Here is a 20,446-nt window from a genome sequence, read left to right on the forward strand (position 1 = left end):
TTTAATATCCATCTGCCCTCCAGCGGAGCACTTGCTGAGCTCTGACACTCTTGATTCCTGTGTTTTGACATGCAGAAAAACAGATCCGAGCCTTAGCTTGACACATTAATTAAGAACTCGTCCCCCAGCCTCTCTTTCACTCACTGCATTTAGAGCTTAAGTTTAGTGGGTAATGGTGAAGGAAAGGAGTCAAGCTTGAATGCATCTGCCATTATTGTTCCCATAACTCGTACTCCACCCATCTTTCATCAGTTTCGGAGAGGTGCATATGCATATGCCCTCCTTTAACTTCACAACAGCCCTGGAAGGTAGGTTAGGTTGGCACACATAGACGGAGTCGACAGGAGACAATTATTCCCTCAAAAAGCCACAGTTCCCAGAGGTCCATGGAGAGACAAATTGCCTGTTAAACTGCTGTGAGGGAACAACTCTCAGCATCCTGCCCAAACCACAGTTCCCAGGATTATTTGGCAGAAGTCATGACTGTTTAAAGTGGTGTGATACTGCTTTAAATATTTAGTGCAGATGGGGCCTGAAACCGAAGTTGGACTCCAGCTTCCATCAGCCCCAGAAGCCGACGAGGCTAAAGGTCAGGGTTGATGACAATTGTAGTCCTGCAACCCTTTGGCAGGCCAAAGATTCTCACCCCATGTTCTAAAGCCCTGTCTGGCATCTATCAATCTTGCCGTTCTGAGCATCTTCATATCCAAGGGATGTGTTGAGATATCTGTCTGGTATATTATAGAAAAGCAGACATACAGTGGAACCTCGGTTTACGAAAACCTCCATTTACAAACGCCGTGGACCCGGAAGTGTTTACATCCGGGTTCCGCGGCGTCGGATGTGCAGACGCTATCTGCACAGCTTGTGCATGCGCAGAAGCGTGCCTTCGGTGAGCAAATACCTTGACGAGCGAACGCCTCCACGGAACGGATTGCATTCGCAAACCGAAGTACCACTGTACACATTTCTAGTCCCCTAAATGCTAGCAGGTGCAACATAACATTGCATATACAGTGGTACCTCCGTTTACGACCTCAATTGGTTCCGGGGAGCCGGTCGCTCCCCAAGCAGGTCATAAATGGAGCGCCTCTTCTGTGCATGCATGAAGCACCAATAGAGCGCTTCTGCGCATGCACAAACTGTGCAGATTGCTTTTGCTCATCTGCGCGTCGCGGAACCCAGATGTAAGCACTTCCGGGTCCGCTGCAGTCGCAAACCGATCGATCGCAAAGCGCAGCGATCGTAAATCGAGGTATGACTGTAGAAGATTGCATATTTTGAAGGACTTTTGTGTCCCAGAATTCCAGCTGCATGCGTTATCCTGCTCCATGTCTCTTGTTCATTAAAGGAGCGTGCCCCTTTTCCATGGTCATGCACTGGAGCACCTGAAGCTCTTTTTATATACAGTATAAATATTTGCTTTTTCACATGTAGCAAACATAACTTAAAATACAATAGACAATAGCAGCCAGCCTGTCATTTCTGGGGAAAAGGCATAAGAGCATCCTAAAGTTGGAGCCGTTACTTAAAACAAGACTCTAGGCCATTGGGCTTCGCCAGATGTTTATGTGAGTCTGGGGAAGTTGTCTCAAGTGATTGTCACTTCCCCTGTGGGATCTGAATGGGTGGCAGGTGGTGTCAAAGGATACAGAGCACATTTTGCCTCTGGCTGACCTGGAAGGTCAGTTTCCAGGCCAGAGCAGCAGGCCACACCTGAGCATCCTGCGAGTCAATTGACAGCCCTGTTGCAGAACAGCAACATCTACCTATTTCTAGACAAGCCGCTACCAGCGAAAATGTCAACATCTCCTGATGAGATAAATGTTTATTTGAGTCACCTATTATTCCTAGTGAGGCTAACAAAGAAGTTGGATTATATTTGGATTCCATCTCTCTTGAGACCACAGGGTCAACACTGCTTTCCTTTGTGTGTGTGTGTCATTGTTTTGTGACCTGCGCCATCCAGCACTGAGCAGGGTGGATTCCACTAACCTCCGCAAAGAGTGACTGAAAGGGGATTAGTTGCAGGGAGTCTGAGTGGAGGGATCTGGCTGCCTCCTAAGCAGTGGGCTCCTTCTCTGTCCTTGCATCACCTCTCCTTCCTTTTTGCGGACTCATCCTGCTGCCAACATCACTAACTTGACCTTCAGCACTCAGGCTGACCCTTGTGCCCATTGACTGCCTGCAATGAGAGGCAGACAGGCAGCATTTGACATGCCTCCAAGCTTTCAGAGCTACCTATATTCATTCCCTCTTGTAGTAAAGAACACTTTATTCAGCTGGGTGCTTCCCTTTATTCAACTGACTTCTGCTTTGCACAGCACTGGGAGGGATGTTATTTCCTCTGCCTTTCAATGCAAGCTGCCAAGGGCTAGCTCTCACCTGATAATTTGCTTTCGTTTAACTTGGGTGTGTATCCCACCCTTCTAATAAATAAAACGTTGAAAGTAGCTCTCAGCAGAGCATCCAAACATACTAAAAAGACCAATCAGCCACAGGCTCTAGGAAACAGGAGCTGGAGCACAAAGTTTCATCACAGAGTTCAGGGTTCAAGGCACTCAGGCCCCCTTCCACGACACTCCATTCCATCCTCCCCACCCTGGTTTGCTGCCAACCATGGGCGTAGGCAGGGGGGCAGGAGGGGGCAATTGCCCCCTCCCTAGAAGCAAAAGGCTAAGGGGCACAGCGTGGCAGCCCCAGGCTCCCGCTCCCAGCGCGAAGCTCCAGAGGCGCGTGGGGAGCGTAACCGGAGGAGCGCTAAGCGGGAGCGGGGAGCGTAAGCGGAGGAGGCAGCCCCAGGCTTGCGTTCCCTGCGCGTCTCTGGAGCTTCGCGCCGGGAACGGGAGCCTGGGGCCGCCTCCTCGGAAGACCTGGGAAGCGCGGAGGAGGCAGCCATGGGCTCGTGTTTCCTGCACGCCTCTGGAGCTCCGCTCCCGGTGCGTGGGGCCGCCTCCTCGGAAGAGCTGGGCGGGCACAGGCCACGTAGCCCCGCCCACATTCCCACTGTGGCCCCTCCCCTCCCCTTGCCCCCCCTAATTTTGATCCTGGGTACGCCCCTGCTGCCAACCCCCATTTCCCAATAGTGAATCAGCCCACTGAGCATGCTCAATCCTCTATAGGCTATTTTTGAGCTGTTGCTTTGCCCCTCAAAGCTTTCAAGGGGGGAGGGGGTGTTATTTCTGCAAGGCTTCTTCCTGAAGCCTATTTATCCTCTTGTGTGTTGATGTGCTATTTTGGCTGCATGAAGTATTCAAAATCGAGCAGAGAATGAGTTTTCTGTTGGTCTATATCAGGGGCCGGGCACCTGCAGACTCTCTGGGGGTTCCTGTTCTACACCTGCCATCATTCCTGCCATCATTCAGGTGTCTGGGGCTGGTGGTGGGAGTTGCTGTTTCATCAACACCTGGAAGGTTGTACAGATGCCCTCATAGAGACCCACTCCAAGTAGATAGGTCAGTGTAATGGATTGGACTGGCTTGTGATAGAACTCCAGGGTGTAAAGTGTTAAACCCAACCTCCTAGTTGAGTGACGCATTCCATTCCTGAGGGGCGGGACTGCCATGAGTTTAAAGGGAATGGGGAGCAGTTACTTCAGTTGAGAGAGTTGAGAGGGTTTTGGGAGCGGGAGTGTGTGGGTGGTAGTGGATAGTAGAGTGTTTTGAGAAGTTTACTAGAACTATATTATCTAGCCAGTGTTATATGTAACTAAGTATATGATCTAAGAGCTTATACGAATGAAACCATAATGAATTTTACATGTCCTCTAGTTAAATAAAGCTTTCTTAAATGTTATGTTAAAAACGGATGTGCCTTGTTATTCCAGCAACGTATCCTAACTCAAAAGGGTGGTGACTACAGAGAGGAGGCTAGACTAAACCTGAGGAGCAGGAAAATAGTTTAAAACCTCAAGGTCACTCACAAGGAAGGCGAGTGCCAGGGAAAGGGTGCCACAAAGGAGCAAGGGTTGCTAGGGCCATCGGCTGCTGAGGTGAACCTTAGGTGAAAGGGAATCCTTACTGTGGGCACAAGTTTGTTCCTGATACACTTGCCAGGAGTTAATAGGGATACTGAGCCACGTTATTGTGAGAACTGGAACTGCACTTCAATTACTAACAGATCCCAAACATAAACAGGCAGTTTATTTGGGAGGAAGAAGGAATAGTGGGTTGTTTGTAGAATAACTAATTTCCTTCGACACTCTGCTAGTGATAGATAAGGGAGGTACATCGCAGATTTGGTGGGATCCGCACATTTTAGGTGGGATCATCGAAAGTTTAGTGACAGCGCCGGGATTGTCACATATTTAGTGATAGCGGCGTGTGATCGTCGCATTAATTGGTGGCAGCGGCAGGACCATCGCAGTCAGCAAGCAGGACTAGGCAGTAGGTTAAATAGCTTAAAACCCGAAGATTCAAATTCCAGGGCAGCTCAAGATAGCAACCAGACAGACCAAATGTCTGTCTGAAAATATTCACAGAGCAACCGAATGCTTCCAGAGGGGGGGGGGCTGCCAGGTGAGGCATAAAAGGCCCCTTGCGCATCGCATCGCATCGCAGCCCAGCACAAACAGACCCAAACCTCATTGATGTCATAGATAGCACTTTGAATCAGGCACAGAAATGAATTGGAAGCTAATGTAGATGCTGCAATCGATGAGTCACGTGTTCCCGCATGTTTGAGGATCTGAGCTCATTTGTCAAGAGCCTCTCATTGATTTTGCACATGTAAAATGTGGTGCATTTTATCAGGAACCAGGAGCCCTGAACAAACCTATTGTGTACTTGACATTTAGCATCAGTTAGTCTTCTGCGGTTGGGGTGCAAGGACAGGGCAGTTTTGTGGAAGGAGACCCAAATGCTGAGGAGGGCCGTGCTTTGCAGTCATAAATCTGAGCTTCAGAAGCAAGTCTGTAGACAACTTATGTTTATGGTTTATATCTGTGATTTTCCACAGCAATGGTCTGCCTAGGTGACAGTATGTGGCTGAGAGATCTGTTCAAAGGATGCCGGTGGGGAAAGAGATTGAAGGTGCTGCAGGGTGTTAAAGCCCTGCAGCACCTTCAATCTCTTTCCCCACCGGCACGCCAGCCCTCCGTCCGGAGCCCGCTTGGCTGCCCCATGTTACTTGGGAAAGGATCTAGCTGTACTCAGGGACTCTAACAAAGGTTACGAAACAATTCTTGCAATGGTAAAGCTGCCACCACCCGGGTGCTTCTTAAAGCCAACCCGGACCAACACTTAACACTTCTCTGGTAGAGGGCAAAGCAGCTGAGGACTAGAATTAGCAGTGTAACCAGAAAGGACCAAGATCCACAAAGAAATACCTTTTAACTATTTATTGTAAAAGATGATTAAACAATACAAAATGTAGCAGTTCTCAAGAAAAAGGGAATACAAAGATAAAAGAAAAGTATAGCTAAACTTACGGATACAAACTTAAGGCAAAATTGAAATCAAGACTGCGTCTCTCCGTCCGTGCAGGCTGCAGTCAAGAGCCATCAGCAGACATCAGTCTCTCTTAGGCTCCTTGGAGAGGAACAAAGCAGCAACACCTTGCTGGGCCATTTTGCAAGACAAAAGGATCATTATATTGTAAAGTTGGAAGGGACCTCATGGGTCATCTAGTCCAACCCTCTGCCATGCTGGAATCTATTGCCCAACACAGGACTTGAACCCACAACCCTGAGATTAAGAATCTCATGCTCTACCTGCTGAGCTATGGGCATCAGGTGGTAGGAGGCTGGCTCAAACATATGATCCTTCTGACCCATAGTGGCCTGTATCCAGGGCCCTTGCCAGAGGAGAGTCTCTTCAGCTGCTGCTCCTTTTAACTGGAGGTTCTGGGGGCTGGACCTGAGAGCCTTCCGCGTGCAAGGCAGGGGCTCCACCTCTTGCCTGTAGCCTCTCCCCAAGCAGGTGGAGTACTCCCCCCAATTACCATTGAAGCCTGCCCAGGAAATATTTGCAAGGGCAAGGCCATGCAAAGTAGCACTGTTGATGATATAGCCTATCTTGATTTCAGCAAGGCCTTTGACAAGGTGCCCCGTGATATTCTTGTAAAGAAGCTGGTAAAATGTGGGCTAGACAATGCTACCATTCAGTGGATTTGTAACTGGCTGGCTGACCAAACCCAAAGGGTGCTCATCATTGGCTCCTCCTCATCCTGGAGAGTAGTGACTAGTGGGGTGCCACAGGGTTCTGTCTTGGGCCCAGTCTTATTCAACATCTTAATCAATGACTTGGATGATGGGCTTGAGGGCATCCAGAGCAAGTTGGGAGATGACACCAAATTGGGAGGGGTGGCTAATACCCCAGAGGACAGGACCACACTTCAAAATGACCTTAACAGATTAGACAACTGGGCCAAAGCAAACAAGATGAATTTTAACAGGGAGAAATGTAAAGTACTACACTTGGCCAAATAAAAATGAAAGGCACAAATACAGGATGGGTGACACATGGCTTGAAAAGGATCTAGGAGTCTTGGTAGACCACAAACTTGACATGAGTCAACAGTGTGATGCAGCAGTGGTTGGGGAAGATGGGAATTGTAGTCCAAAACATCTGGAGGGCCGAAGTTTGGGGATGCCTGGTCTAGATCAAGGGAAGTAATAGTACCACTGTATTCTGCTCTGGTGTAAGCAACAGCAATGGCTAGCACACAGTCTGTGTGTAAATAGTGAGTTTTATTCCAAATAGACAAAACAAAGGCAAGTAACCACAAGAAAGACTGCAACTTCCTGCTCAAGACCACTAGTTAATCAGATGATGACTCATCTAGCTCTCTAGCGTGAGTCCACCTCCTTTTATTCCTACGCTCGAACAACGCCCTCTGCCTCTCTCTCTGTAATTGCCATTTCCTCTTATCCTGTAACCCTCCCCTCCTACGTTCCTGTAACTTTAAAGAACTAGGAACAGACTCGGACAAACTCTCTTCTGAGGTTTGAGTTATTTCTGCCATTTGCTCACCCCTCCCAGCCAGTTCCTTTATCAAAGCAAGCCTCCCTTCCAGTTCCGGGCTATCAGCCAAGTCCGACAGCTGAGCCTCATTAGTTATCGGCTCTAACCTAACATCATCCCCCCCTCTAGGGGCCTCCTCTCCTTCCTCCCGCCTCCGCACTTCCTTACTTGGGGCGTTATGAGATACCTCCCACCATTCTCCCTCTTCACTTCCCCAATAACTGCAACCCGGTTGCGACTCTTCTACTTCTTCCTCCTCTTCAAACCCACCATTCACTTCAGCTTCCCAGTCTGCCTGTTCTGCCTGCTCCTCTACCCAACCCCGGGGTTTGGGTTTATTAGGGTACCTATGGTGAAACTCTCTCTGCAGCCTAGATGCATGTATATCACTCGCATTCACCCATGAGTTCTCCTCTGGTCCGTACCCTTTCCAAGCCACCAAATACTGTACCCCCCTGCCCCTTCTACGAGAGTCCAATAGCTGAACCACTTCATATTCCGGTTCACCCTCCACCCAGATGGGCAAAGGTGGTGGCTCCTTCCTCTTCTGATACCGGTGTCTTGGCGTTACTGGCGATAAGAGTGACCGATGGAACACCGGATACATCTTCATTGAAGTCGGTAAACGTAACTTATATGAAACAGGATTTATTTGTTCCAACACTTCGAATGGCCCTACCCGTTGCGGCAGTAACTTCTTACAACGTCCCTTGCTCGGCCAATCTTTAGTGGATAGCCAAACTTGGTCCCCTACCCTTATCTCCTTGCCCACTTGCCGGTGTTTATCAGCTTCTGCCTTATACAGAGCCTTCGCTTTTTCTAGCTGTTCTCGCAGAATACTGTGCAACGCTTCCATTTCTTCTGCGAACTGTTCAGCTGCAGGCACTGCCAGTCCATCTCCCTGACCTGGAAACACCCGTGGATGTCGCCCATGGCAGGCAAAAAATGGCGTCTGCTGTGTAGAAGCATGCACAGCATTATTATAAGCAAACTCAGCCAACGCTAGTTTCCCAACCCAGTCATCCTGTTGATAATTCACGTAACAACGTAGGTACTGTTGCAACGTCGCGTTCGTCCGTTCGGCCTCTCCGTTTGTCTGAGGATGCCGAGCCGATGAGAGGCACACCTCCACCTTCAGCAATTGCATCAGTCTCCTCCAAAACTGGGAGGTAAACTGCGTTCCCCTATCAGACACAATCTTCTGCGGCAATCCATGCAATTTGAACACATGTTCTATGAAGAGTTGCGCGGTCTCCTGTGCCGACGGTAATTTCTTGCAAGGAACAAAGTGTGCCATCTTGGAGAACAGATCTACTACCACCCAAACCACTGTCTGTTTCTGCGACTCGGGCAAATCAGTGATAAAGTCCATAGCAATGCCTTCCCACGGTGCTTGTGGTGTGGACAGTGGTTGAAGTAGCCCGGCTGGTGTTTCGCGAGGTCTTTTGGACCGTTGGCACACTTCACATGCCCGGACATACTCCTTGACCTCCTCCTGCATCCGTGGCCACCAAAAATCCCTTGATACCAGACGTTCCGTCTTCCACTGCCCAAAATGTCCTGCTGTTGGACTGTCATGGCATTGTCTCAGCACCCTCGCACGAAGCTCTCCCTCTGGCACATAGAGAGCTTCCCCCTTGTACAGCAGCCCTCCTCTCTCAGTAAACTCCTTCCCTTGGACTTCCCCCTTACGTATTGCCTTCCTCTTCTCTTGAGCGAACCCATCCTTCTGCGTTTGTTGGAGAAAGTCTGACCGTTCTAATGCCGTCATTGTTGCTAGCTGCAGTTGTTCGGGGCTCAGGATCAATCTCCGTTCTAACCCGGTCTCTATTTCGGAATACTCCGGTTTTCGGGACAATGCGTCCGCCCGCTGGTTCTGAGCACTAGACACATACTTAATCCGGAAATTGAACCTGGCAAAGAATTGCGCCCACCTAATCTGTCGTTGGTTCAATTGACGAGCCGTCTGCCAGTACTCTAGGTTTTTATGATCAGTGCGTACCTCCACCTGATGCTGCGCCCCTTCCAAGAAATGCCGCCAAGTTTGTAGAGCATCCTTTATTGCCAACAACTCTCTCTCCCATATAGTATAATTTTGTTCTGACGAGTTTAATTTCCTTGAGTGAAAGGCACATGGTCTCAGTTCCCCTTTGTCATCTTCCTGGAGAAGCACCGCCCCAATGGCTTTGTCCGAAGCATCGGTTTCCACGACCATCGGCTTGTACGGGTCTGGATGAGCCAAGTATCTTTCCTCCACAAACAAGTTCTTAAGTCTCTCAAACGCCCTTTGGGCTTCCTCAGTCCATTTAAACGCCTTTTTGCCTTTCAAACAATCTGTTATCGGTGCTGTAAGGCCTGAGTACCTTGGTATAAACTTCCGATAGTAATTGGCAAACCCCAAGAATCTTTGTACATCTTTTCGAGTCTTGGGTCTTTGCCATGACACTACTGCCTGAACCTTTGCTGGATCCATGTGCACCCCCTCTGGGGTGATTCTATAGCCTAAGAACTCCACTTCTGTTACGTGAAAGTGGCATTTCTCCAACTTAGCGTACAATCGATGTTCTCTTAGACGCTCTAACACTTCCTTCACATGTTGTACGTGTTCTTCCAGACTCTCCGAGTAGATTAATAGGTCATCTAAATAAGCAAGGACCGAACGATCCAACAAGTCGGACAACACGTAATTAATAAATGCCTGAAAGGTGGCCGTGCCCGACTGTAGTCCAAACGGCATGACAAGATATTCAAATGTGCCGTACCTGGTGTTAAAGGCCGTCTTCCATTCATCTCCCTCTCTTACTCGTATCAAATTATATGCCCCCCTCAAGTCCAGTTTTGTAAAAATTTTAGCCGACCGTAATCTTTCCAGCAAATCCCCAATTCGTGGCAACGGGTAACGACTGGGAATCATGCGCTGGTTGATCTTCCTGTAATCAACTACAAGTCTTTTCTCAGAAGTGTTCTTCTTATCCACAAAGAAAATTGGAGCTCCTCCCGGAGTCTTGGTAGGCCGTATGAAACCCCGTTCCAAATTTTTTCGCAGGAACTCCCTCAGTTCTGCCAACTCCACTTCTGACATAGCGTAGATACGGCTGGCGGGTATCTCAGCCCCTGGCACCAGATCTATTTTGCAATCGTACTGGCGATGCGGTGGTAACCGATCTGCCTCCTTCTCGCAGAATACGTCTCTAAAAGACTTATACTGTGGGGGTATTTGTCTCTCTTCCCCAGTGAGCGGACCACAGTCTGGCGTACCATTGGCCTCACCATTCTTCTCCGCCCTGATTCCCAAACAATGTAGTCGGCAATACACTGACGAAAAGGTCATCGATCTCTGGCCCCAGGAGATCATCGGATCATGACGGGATAGCCAACTCATCCCCAAAACCACGGGGTAGGAGTTCAACCTGGTGATATGGAATGCAATGACCTCTCGGTGTCCCGGCAGTTCTAGACCAATTGGCATTGTGGCCTCTGACACACAGCCAGACAGCAACACTCTACCATCAATTGTTCTAACTTCTAAAGGTTCTTCCAATGACTGTGTCTCTATTCCCAACCTGCTCACCAAGTCCATGTCTATAAAATCAGTCGAGGCTCCAGAATCAATAAGAACTTCCACACGCTCGCCCCTTCCATCTGGGAGTCGTAGCATTGCGAATGCTGTAATTACTGGTAAGATCGGTCCAGGTGGAAGCCCTTTGGGTCTCTTTTCCCCCAACCCGAGGCCTCCAGAACGGGCTGGGTCATCTCGTTTCCCGACTGCTCCACTATGCCCTCTCCAGGTGTTGTTACATTTGTGCCAGACAGCGCACCTCGGTTTCTTCCTACAGTACACTGACGAGCCATGTGATTGGGGGAGCCGCAGATAAGGCACAACCGATCTCTCCACCTTCTCTCTCTCTCAGCGTGTGTAATACTAGGTGTTGTACCCCTTCTGATAGAACTACGTTGCATGGGTGCTTCTTCCTCCACCCTTCGTGAATCCGGCAGCTCTAAGGGCACAAATGTCCTGCGGCTCTCTGACCTTCCTTGGCCCCTACGCAACCTGTCCAGCGATTGGAACCTCAGGTCTAGTTGCAAGGCGACTTGTGCCACCTCTTCCAAGGTCTTCAACCCAGGATTTTTTGCCAACTCCACCCGAATCTCTTCACTGAGTCCCGCCTTAAACAATCCAACCAAGGCCTTTCCTTCCCAGCCTAGTTGTCTAGCAAGTCTCACAAAAGAGGACCAGAACTGTGCTACAGTTCCCTTTCCTTGCTTAAGGCTCAAGAACTCCTGTTCCCACTCTGCTTCTTGTGCAGGATTCCTGAACATGCTATCCAGAAGCTTCAAGAAGGCTGATAAGTTGGTGAGCACTCGGTCATTAGACATTAGGTAAGGGGCAATACACTGCCGCGCCTTCCCTTCCAAAAGCCCCACCACCAGGGCCACTCTGGCATCATCATCTCTGTATTCTTCTCCCTTAAGCCTTAAATAATACAAGCAGGAAACCCGAAATGAATCATACTCTGCACCGCTCCCACTAAAACGTGGGGGAAGGGGAACAAAATTCTTTGCCACTTGCCTGCCAGATAAGTCAGAGAGTTGTCTTGCTTGTTCTGAGGTCACTCCTTCCAGCCGTGCTAATCTTGCCTTCAACTCTTGGTTCTCTGCCCAGAGAGCTTCAGTATTATCTTCTAACTTCATCTCCATTGCTGTTGCGCCGACTGATAAATCCCCAGCCGGTTGCTGCTTCCCCTTTTCTTCCATTCTTGCTTAAATCCACATGCTTCCCCTTCAGCAGCAAGTTAGATGAGTCATGCTGTAAGCAACAGCAATGGCTAGCACACAGTCTGTGTGTAAATAGTGAGTTTTATTCCAAATAGACAAAACAAAGGCAAGTAACCACAAGAAAGACTGCAACTTCCTGCTCAAGACCACTAGTTAATCAGATGATGACTCATCTAGCTCTCTAGCGTGAGTCCACCTCCTTTTATTCCTACGCTCGAACAACGCCCTCTGCCTCTCTCTCTGTAATTGCCATTTCCTCTTATCCTGTAACCCTCCCCTCCTACGTTCCTGTAACTTTAAAGAACTAGGAACAGACTCGGACAAACTCTCTTCTGAGGTTTGAGTTATTTCTGCCATTTGCTCACCCCTCCCAGCCAGTTCCTTTATCAAAGCAAGCCTCCCTTCCAGTTCCGGGCTATCAGCCAAGTCCGACAGCTGAGCCTCATTAGTTATCGGCTCTAACCTAACATCTGGTCAGACCTCACCTGGAGTACTGTGTCCAGTTCTGGGCACCACAGTTCAAGAAGGATACTGACAAGCTGGAACGTGTCCAGAGGACGGCAACTAAAATGGTCAAAGGCCTGGAAACAATGCCTTACGAGGAACGGCTTAGGGAGCTGGGTATGTTTAGCCTGGAGAAGAGAAGGTTAAGGGGTGATATGATAGCCATGTTCAAATATATCAAAGGATGTCATATAGAAGAGGGAGAAAGTTTGTTTGCTGCTGCTCCAGGGAAGCCGACACGGAGCAATGGATTCAAGCTACAAGAAAGAAGATTCCACCTAAACATTAGGAAGAACTTCCTGACAGTAAGAGCTGTTCGGCAGTAGGATTTGCTGCCAAGGAGTGTGGGGGAGTCTCCTTCTTTGGAGGTCTTTAAGCAGAGGCTTGACAGGCATATGTCAAGAATGCTTTGATGGTGTTTCCTGCTTTGCAGGGGGTTGGACTGGATGGCCCTTGTGGTCTCTTCCAACTCTATGATTCTATGATGCCAGAGTAGCTTCCAGCATTTGTAATGCAGCGTAAAATATGCAGTAAGCATGCAAACATGCACTCAGACACATGCACAGAGCAACCATAACAATAAAGAGCATGGCCAAAGCCCCATGCTGTCGCCCAGTGAGCATAATAAAACCATCTTCCTTCCTCTCTTTGGCCAGTGGGAATTCAGTTCCAATGGGAATTATATAGCCATATTCATGCCATACACTTTAGACATTCATGGCTTCCCCCAAAGAATGCTGGGACCTGTAGTTCATTGCGGGTGCTGAAAGTCATTAGGAGACCCCCTTTCTCCCCTTTCCACAGAGCCAGAGTTCCCTGTGATGTGGGATTGATTGTTGAACCCCTATGGGTGGGGAACAACTCCGCACCCGTAAAAAACTACAGCTGCTAGCATTCTTTGGGGGAAGCCGTGACTGTCCTTAAAATGTGGCCCTCCTAGGCTTGTTGGCCATGTTTCCACTCCGACTGAGGAATTGGGCAAGATGTGCCCCTGAAAATAATGAAAATGGGGACTGAAGGGAAAGAGAACTTGTTTAGCATGCCCAATGCTTTGGGTTAATGAAAATGAAACCCTGGAAGCACTGATAGCACTTGCATATTCATTTGCGCTTCCAGCTTTCGGGGGGGAAGTGCTTCCAAGAAAAGCCTCCCATTCTTCTTTCAGTTGGGTCGGCCTAATTCCTAAGAGAATTCCACATTGTCCAGACCCATCCTGCAGCCTGTGACAGCTTGTTTGCAAAGCTGCACCCACTGTGTTCTTGGCTGCTGGTTGAGGCCTCTCCTCCACGCCTGCTTGGAGTAGCTTCCAGCATTGGAGGAGTTTCCAGGAGGACAGGAGCTCCAAATTCAAACAGGGACATTTCCCAAAGACTCGCCAGATACATGGTGCAGTGTGGCTTGGCGGGCAGAGAGGTTATCCCTTAAACCAAGCCCTCAAAATGGTAAATACCTCCCTTCCTGTCTCTTCAAGTATATTGTTCTTATTGTTGTTGCTTCTGTTATTTTATGTACAGGTAGAAGCTGCTGGGGAAGCTCCGTTCATGCAGCACGAGACTCTTAATCTCAGGGCTGTGGGTTCGAGCCCCACATGGGGCATAATATTCCTACATTGCAGGGGGGTTGGACTCCATGACCTGTGGGGTCCCTTCCAGTTCTAAGCCCCATGACTTGCTTACTAGGCTCTGGGAAGGTTCTGCAAGAGCTCCCGTGAAATCTTGCAAGATCTTGGATGGCCCTTTCAAGCAGGTTTTCCTGCTCTCCCACTCCTTTTTACTAACTTCTTAAAATTTCCAGCATTCCGTGTAAAGCTGTGCCACCACCGTAGGTAAGACAGGCATAAGGTGAAATCTTCCTGCTTTCACATGCTTCTTTCTCCCAAGTTGGGATTCAGGGCAGCTCACAGCTTTTTAAAAACATGGTTATAAAATGCAAATCAAGAAAAAAAAAACTACAGTTAAAATGCGCTAACACACATTTGAAACCAGCATTAAAATGAAAAGGCTCTCCTCTTGTGTCACCACCAGCTGTGCTTCTGATGCTGACGGGACCGAGAGAAGGTCCTCATCCAGGCAAATTTGTATTGGAAAATACAATCTTCCCTGCACAAGGACCCAAGCCATTGTACACAGCTTAGGTCAAAGCTGTGAATAGAAGACCGTATTCCCTCATAGGAATCTCTCCGGGTTTCTTCGAGGGAGGGCCTTCTCAGTGGCTGCTCCCAGACTTTGGAACTCTCTCACTGGAGAAGGCAGGCAGGCTCCCTCCTTGTTATCCTTCTGCTGGCGGGTGAAGACCTTTTCCCAACAGACTTTTGGCGTCTAATGAAAGGTCTGGTGCTGTGCTGTTTTTATTATAATTATTGGTATGCTTTAAACAGATTTGATATGTGCATACAGTTTTAATTCTATCCGTGTTTAATTGATTTTTAATGATAGTTTCTTCTATGTTTTTTGTGGTTTAGCACTTCTTTAGCCTTGGTTCCCATCAGGGAAAAATGCAGGCTATAAATTAATAATAATAATAATAATAATAATTGTATAATTTATTCAGAGCCAGTTGGGTGTGGATGGGTTTGGTGATGCTAGGTTATTCTGTGTAAAGAACAGAAGAGTCCTGCTGGATCCTATTAAAAAGTCCAGTTTTTAGCGAAGTCCCATTTTTCAGCCCAGGCGTATAGCATGTCTGCTATCCATGTAGAAGGTCCCAGGTTTCGTCCCTGACATATCTAGGTAGACCTGGGAAAGGTTCATGAAACCCTGAAGAGGAGCCACTGCCATTCCTTGTGTCGACAACTCACATATAATAAAAAATCCCCACTGGGATCATGAAAGGCCTGGCTGAAAACAAGGTACATGGGTGACACTGGAGAGGGTATTTTATAGGCATAGGTGCCACTACCAAAAAGGCCATATCCTGTCATAAAGAAAGAAACTTGCATGTCTAAAGTGTCCAAGGGATAGCTCAGTCGCTCTTAATCTCAGGGTTGTGGGTTCGAGCCTCAAGTTGAATAAAAGATTCCTGCATTGCTGGGGGTTGGACTAGATGACCCTCATGACCCCCCCAAAAAACTCTTTGATTCTATGATCTGTCAGCAGCTGCAAGGATGTTAATGGCCTTCCCTTCATGGAAAGAAAAGCTTAAGTTTTGAGACTTTGCTGTAACAGCCATTTTACCTAAAAGCGACAACTGCAAGTGAACACAGAAACACGTTCTGGGAAAACTGGTTGCCCCTTGAATAATATTATCGGGAAAGCAACTTCCTCCTGCAAAGGCAAATTCAAGTAGGTTTTGAGGCTTTTCTTTAGAAGAAATACAGAATTGTAATTTGCTGTTGTCTTATTTTGTTGGCGAATATTACGATCTGAAGACAATTTCTTCTGGAGCAGTGTTGTTGATCATTGTTAATAATTGTCAAATGATCAAATACATTTAAATAATGGTGATAAGTCAGTCTCTCTGGCTGCTGCTGGGCTCGCCTCGAAAAAGGAGGGTACCAAGAGATGGACCTCCTCTGTTCCAGCTGCTAAGGCAGGTGTGCAGAACCTCAGTCCCAGGGCCAGAATGTGTGTAGAATGTAGCTTAGTGTACAAAGGTAAAAATTGCCTTCGTTGCTCTGTGCACTTTTGCTTCTGGCCCCACCCACCATCAAATATTTATTTATAAATACATACATACATACAGTGGTACCTCGCTAGACGAACGCCTCGCACAACGAAAAACTCGCAAGACGAAAGCGTTTTGCGTTGCGCGAGGCGTCTCGCAAGATGAGGTTTTCTATGGCCGTGATTCACAAGACGAAGCAGGGCAGAGGCGCCGCGACTTCAACTTGGCCCGCCTAACAGCTGATCGCGCTCCCGCCTTGCCAGCTGCATCCCTGCGCTCCGCCTTCTCACCCACCGCCGCTGCTGCTGCCGTGCGCACTGGCACCACTGGGCTCCCTGCTTCAGCAGTGGCGGTGAGCATGGCAGCGGCGGCATTGGGTGAAAAGGCGGAGTGCAGGGATGCAGCTGATCCCGCTCCCACCTTGCTGGCTGCATCCCTGCGCTCTTCCTTCTCGCCCACCGCTGCTGCTGCCGTGCTTGCCGCCACCGCTGGGCTCCCTGCTTCTTCCAGGCATGAGGTCTCCCTGGAAGAAGCAGGGAGCTCAGCGGTGGCGGCGAGCATGGCAGCAGTGGTGGTGGGCGATAAGGCAGGGCGCAGGGATGCAGCTGATCACATTTCCGCCTTGCGGGTGCTGCTTGCCAGGGCTGCCGCCATGCTTCGGCTCCGGGGGACGGAGCCGAAGCTCAGCGGGTGCTGCTTGCCGGGGCTTGTCGCTGCCTGCCTTCCCCAAGCCAAGGGGAAGGCAGGCGGTGGCAGCCCCGGCCCCGCTGCGTTTCGGCTCCGGGGGAGAATGGCAGAAAGCGCGCGGCACTGAGGGGGCTTATCTGGCCCGGCCCAAGGGAGAGTGCCATGCGCTTTCTCCCGCTCACCCCGGGATCAGCTGGGAAAGGCATAGGACAGGGGTTCTCCGAAGCCCCATCCTATGCCTTTCCCAGCTGATCAGCGGCATTGGAGGGGGGGGGAGAAGTGGAGAGGAACGATCCCTTCCTCTCTGCTTCTCCCTCCCCACTGCCTTCCAAAGAGCAGGCATAGGACAGGGCTTCCTCTCCGCTTCTCCCCCCCCCCATGCCACTGATCAGCTGGGAAAGGCATAGGACGGGGCTTTTTTTTGCCCATAGGAACGCATTAATTAAATTTCAATGCATTCCTATGGGAAACCGTGCTTCGCAAGACGAAATTATCGCTAGACGAAACAACTCGTGGGACGAATTAATTTTGTGTTGCGAGGTACCACTGTACATACATACCCCACCCATCTGGCTGGGTTTCCCCAGCCACTCTGGGCAGCTTCCAACAAAAGATTAAAAATACAATAAAATATCAAACATTAAAAAACTTCCCTAAGAGGGCTGCCTTCAGATGATTTCTAAATGTTGTATAGTTGTTTATTTCCTTGTCATCTGATGGGAGTGCGTTCCCCGGGGCGGGCGCCACTACAGAGAAGGTAGGGGTATACCCACTGCTGGCATGTGGCCCCCAGAATGTTGCCTAGAATGGAATTTGGCCCTTGGGCTACATTGAGATTTCACATGGAAGGATGGGATTTTTCAAGGGGATTAGATCAACTGCCTCCCAACCTGGTGCCCTCAAGACATTTTGGACTTCAGGTCCCATCACCCCTGACCATTGGCCATGCTCGCTGAGGCTCATGGGAGAATAGCTGGAGAGTACCAAAGGCTAGGCTAGATTATTACCCAGTGGCAATTTGCATAATTTCTGAAGATGCAGTCTGTTTTGTTCATTTCAAATAAAAACCTTCCTATAGAAAATGTGGGCGGGAGACAGATTCCCTGGCCTTTCCAGTCGGAGAGACCCTTGCTTCAAGACATAAGGGGTTTTGGGTTGTTTTTTTTTTTTTTGCAGCTACAGAAAATGGTTTTTTGCCAGACAGTACACTGTAGATGGATCAAATGATCTGAACAGAACAGTGAACACTAAGTGCAGGGTCTTTCCAGTGGTGGCTCCACTAAATTGTGCAATGTACTTCCCATGGAGCTATGCCAGGCCATCTTTATGTCAGCTTACAGGTGTGGTCTGAAGACCCCACACCCCAATAGGGCATTTTTTTATTGATTTTGAAATATGCTCTTTAGTTTATTACCTGATTACCATATTTTGTATTTTGTTTGTAAGTCGCCTTTGGAGAGCTTTGTTCTTAAGGGTAGGATATAAATAGCTCAGTCAATTGTGCAAGGAAGGTGATGCACAAGAGGAAATGGGAAGTGTAAGGCATTCCTGTTTCCTGTCCTTCCACCAGGCTTCCTTGGTATACGCTGACCTTCTCTGAAAGAAATAAGCCTTGAATGGGTCTGTGGTATAACTTGAACCCAGATCTCCCAGCTTTCCAAACCTGGAGCATGCTAACACACAATGTCACCTGAATGCTCTTCACTTCTATCTTTGTTCAATCAATTCCCCGCCTAGCTAGTATCTTCCTTTATCCTGGTCTTTGCTTCCACCACCCAGGCTGGACTGGGATGCTCATGTAGTTTCAGATGCAGTTTTTTAAAAAACAAAACAAAACCCGAAACATGTCAAGTAGGACTCTTGGCCTAGTAGTGGCAGCTGCGTTCCTGACAGCTTTTTCGGCAGTGGCACCCCTGTTGTGACATGTCTTCCCTGTGTGTTTGCCGGGCACCAACTTTGCTACCTTTCATGTGCCTGGCAACCCCATCTTTTACTGGGCACATAACCCCCTCCTTATGTGCCTGGCATTTTTAACATTTTGGTTATCTTGTGCATTAATCTGCCACTTTTGTGCTTTTGAGGTTTGCACATTTGCTTTTATATTTTGGTGGGTGCTTAACTTTTGTAAATGAGCTTTTTTTTTTTAAGTGTACCAATTGTTATAGAAGTGTACTGAAATAAATCCAAAGTCTGGCAAACTGATATGCAATTGTTCCTGGGGAGCAACAGTGGCGAGAGCTATTGCCATTGTGCCTCTACTGAAGGCCTCTGATGGGCAAGATTCTGCAATGGTTGGACCTTTCGATCTGATCAAGCCAACCGCTTCTGATTATCTTAGTTCGGCAGCTGTTGATGACGGTCAGTGGCAGTAATGCTTCCTACCTGCAAATGTTTGGTGGTTCTGTGTTCTTATTGCACTCCTAACATCCAGCAAGCGTTTGCTGAAATATGGCACTATTGCAACAAAAACAGTCAAACCTCGGTTGTTGAACGTAATCTGTTCTGGAAGCCTGTTCAGCTTCCGAAATGTTTGACAAACAGAGGCGCAGCTTCAATTGGCTGCAGGAGCTTCCTGCACTCAAGCGGAAGCCACGCTGAACGTTTGGCTTCCAAAAAACACTTCCGGTTTTTTGGCCTTCGGGAGCTGAAACGTTCCAAAATGGAGGCATTCAGGAACCGAGGTTTGACTGTAATAAAGTGGTACCTTGGGTTACAAACTTAATTCATTCCAGAGGTCCGTTCTTAACCCGAAACCGTTCTTAACCTGAGGCGCGCTTTCGCTAATGGGGCCTCCTGCTGACGCCGCGCCACCAGCGCACAATTTCCATTCCCATCCTGGGGCAAAGTCCTCAACCCGAGATACTACTTCCAGGTTAGCGGAGTTTGTAACCCAATGCATTTGTAACCCAATGCGTTTGTAACCTGAGGTACCACTGTAATAATGCTGGAACTTGAACATGTGCAGACTTTCTATGCAGACAAGGTGTTAATATTCTAAACAGTAATTCCTCCTCTGTTTCAATGGAAGGCTTAAGTTTTAGTCTGGGCTTTGCTTCTTTTTGGGGGGTGGGGGGGAGAGAAAAGAAAAACCTCCTGGCCAACGAATGAGCTTCTTCCTTCTGAACGAAACCTCAGTCACTGAATCTTCAGCTAGCATGAAGGGGGTTAACCCTAATCCATGATGGACCTGTAGCAGTTAATGGGGTGAGACAGAGCATTGAGCCTCCCCTGGCAGACAGTTCTTTGCACCTGGCTATCTCGCCTCCCAGAGGCAAATGTTTGCTATGAGGAGTTGTGTGTGTGTGTGTGTGTGTGTGTGTGAAATCTTCCACCCGCCAGATGCGTGTGTGCACTTCCTTCCACAATGATTTATGGTGCCGCAAAAAGAGCAGAAGGGTAGTTTATTTCTCCTTTGTCTGCGGACGCCCTCAGAGTCAAGGTTTTCCCACCCAGTTTTCTGCCCAACTGAATTCTGACAGTGGCATCCTGCTACGACCAGCCACTCTGGGTTGGAGGAGGGAGCGGCAGTAGCGAGGAATTGGTGGAGGGGGTGGCAAGGGGGCAGAGGGCTCTTTCCAGTATGCTTGCTCTGCCACTGAGAGCTTCCAATTGTGCCAGGGGGGGGGGTTGTTGCACACGACAGCGACGCCTTGCCACATCTCTCGGTCAGAGTGGCCTGTGCAGAAACAGAGCCTGTCCGCTCAGTGGCTGGCTCTTTCTGGGAACCCAGAGGCACATCACATACGCACCAGAGTGCCATCTGCCGCGATGCCAGGGGGAGACATTTTTCCCGTGCAGTGGGGAGAGACTCTGTGCAGGAGGCAGAAAACGAGGGAGAATGTCTGCCAGAATTAAATCAATATGAAACAACCTTTTTTACTGGATGCTTGCCCAGGCTTTCTGCTGCAACGGTA

General features: G+C 48.7%; 1 protein-coding gene across 7 annotated transcripts in view; it reads left to right on the forward strand.

Annotated features, from left to right (window-relative positions):
• Positions 1 to 20,446, forward strand: part of MBNL3 (muscleblind like splicing regulator 3) — a 143,198-nt gene that overhangs the window by 27,806 nt on the left and 94,946 nt on the right. Inside the window, exon 1 of one of the 7 annotated variants that reach the window (XM_060270473.1) lies at positions 12,309 to 13,684. The exons of 5 other annotated variants lie outside the window; for them this stretch is intronic. The gene's annotated coding sequence lies outside the window, so the exon portion shown is untranslated. Of the gene's footprint in view, positions 1 to 12,308; positions 13,685 to 17,711; positions 20,444 to 20,446 lie in introns of those variants that run through there. One more of the 7 variants, XM_060270472.1, reaches the window with a different exon arrangement.

This window comes from Zootoca vivipara, chromosome Z (assembly GCF_963506605.1).
Source record: "Zootoca vivipara chromosome Z, rZooViv1.1, whole genome shotgun sequence".
NCBI classification, from domain to species: domain Eukaryota; kingdom Metazoa; phylum Chordata; class Lepidosauria; order Squamata; family Lacertidae; genus Zootoca; species Zootoca vivipara.